Source organism: Ctenocephalides felis, unplaced genomic scaffold (genome assembly GCF_003426905.1).
Source record: "Ctenocephalides felis isolate EL2017-DRISC unplaced genomic scaffold, ASM342690v1 CF-g0.4_SCAFFOLD_01886, whole genome shotgun sequence".
Taxonomy (NCBI): Eukaryota; Metazoa; Arthropoda; class Insecta; order Siphonaptera; family Pulicidae; genus Ctenocephalides; species Ctenocephalides felis.
This window is the reverse complement of record NW_020538040.1, coordinates 148,798,075-148,800,564: the sequence shown is the minus strand read 5'-3', so window position 1 is coordinate 148,800,564 and position 2,490 is coordinate 148,798,075.

Here is a 2,490-nt window from a genome sequence, read left to right as displayed (position 1 = left end):
TGAAGACCTTATATCTACTTAATTATTGAACTGTATTCTTATAAGCCATGCTAAGTAATTTTAAATAATGTCGAAAACATTTTTTTTTTGTCATTTTCAGTAATCTTTTATGTTTGATTAACGTTCAAAGCAACTAAGAATTTTTAGTTTATTATTAACAATTCTGATGTTTTAGGAATAATCTTATATATAAAATTCTTCTGTACAGGTGTAAGTCGTGATACTCCTCCTATACTGTATTACAATTCAGATTATTCACATTTTGATAAATTTTCCTGGAGTTTGCTAAGAAAATATTTTAGGATGTAAATGATTATGAAAATATAGTAATATTGTAGAAATAAATGGAAAAAATAGCAAAAAACGACATGTCATTGTTTGACATTGAAAATATTTGAGACAATGTTTGACATTGAAAACAAAGGAGAACTGTCATCTGCCAAAAATTTCAATTTACTTATGAGCCTAAACAATATTAGAATATAATAAATTAATAATTATGAATAAGAAAAATGTAATGTCTGAATTACAAAAATGACTAATGGCTATAGTATTCGGGCGCTGAGGACACCAGGAGTGTTCCTGGTAATAATGTATATTACTAAGAAAAATGTTATTTAGATATTATAATTACTAAGAACCAGTTAAAATATGGTACAAGATTATGAAAATTATAGGCAACATTATTGGAGAAATTATTTTGAGTGAAAAGATCCAAGATAATATTGTACTTTTACCGCGGATGCTTTATATTATTTTTTTTCTGAATTTGTTATACCGTTTAAAAAACTTCAATTTACAATATAGTGTGGATTACCATTAAATTTCCAATATATCAGTACTCGTATGTTAGGTATTTTAGCCATGTGTATACCACAACGTAGGTAAAAACAGAATATATTAGTGGTTTGTATATTTGTTTAAGTAGCTCGAAGGCCACTTACGAAAAGTTATTTTTAATTAATTTCGACTATCCATTCATGCATACAGAAGCACCAGAATTTGGAAATGGGTTCGCAAAATCCACAAAATCACCTGTTCAAATAAAATAATTCGAAACCCAAGCCCAACCAAAACAAATATAATCAGGAAACATGTTGAATGATGTAAATAAAAGCGACTATAAAATTGTAAGGCTATTTTTGATACCATCGTTATTATTTATGCTCTGATTTAATTCGACTACTTATTGATTACATGTGAAAAAAATTGAGTGCTAATAAAATAATGTAATTATATGAATGATGAACTGAGAAAAAATATATGTACAGTTCAACAACATTATTCGACATATATTTAGCAAACAAATTTGAATTTTAGATTAGTTTTCACATTGTGCATATGGTTTTTCATGTTATCATACAACTTGTATCTTCATTTTTTTGTTTTTTATGTTGTGTTACAAAATACAATTATATCCATTTAAATGATCATTGTGATGATGTCTTAAACTGACAATTTTTCAATACATACAATTACACCACAAAAATATTTCAGTAGGGTAGAACTGGTCCAGTAGACCAGTAAAGTTAATAATATTTTAACAATATTTGAAAGTAGAGAGGAAAAGATGTATAACCAGCCATCATCTTGATTTTTTGTTTTGGTATGAGCACTGTTGTTTAGTTTACAAGACCTTAATATAAATTTTAGGTTTACGTTATCTGATTGTTCTATAAGATGTATTGTTAATTTTAAGTTAGATTCAATCGTTTTTTTCCATAAAAGCTTACATGTGGTTGGGGTAAAAAGGACCAACTGACCCTTCATACATAGCAAAGGTGTAAAAAATAAAACAAAGTAAATAAAAAAGTTAAGTAAGTTAAATAAAGCAATTCTACAAGAGATGAATCAAGTTATTCCAACTATGCTGATGAATATTTCTGATAGAATACCAGATTGAGGTTATTTACAGTAGTGTCTCTGCAAAAATGCACACAAGAAAATATTTTGGATTGGTTGTATAATGTAGCTATTATTCTGTAAAATTACTGTCAACCTGTAACCCTGTCAAAGGTGTAAAAATAAGAAGTAAATTAAGTTAAATAAAGCAATTCTACAAGAGATGAATCAAATCAATAGTTATTCCCACTTTGCTGATAAATATTTCTGACAAAATACCAGATCAAGGTTATTTACAGTAGTGTCTCTGTAAAAAATGCACCCATGAAAATAGTTTGGATTGCTTGAATAATGTAGCTATTATTTTGTAAGATCCTTATAGAATTAAAATAAGACATTGGACCTATTTGCCCCCTGGCCGTCCCGATTTACTCTGCCTATGGGGTAAAAAGAACCAGGTTACGAATTTTTTAAAATCACTAAAAAACACACATTTCTACCATGATAAAGTAGCTGAGAGTTTTACTGAACATAGTCATATAGTTGTTCGATTGATATGTGTTATTTGTTCTGATATAATTAGTTTGGTTTTTGCAATATCATTGCTCAAAGTCAAATTGAACCTTTGTCCCCGCCCTACTTTATCAT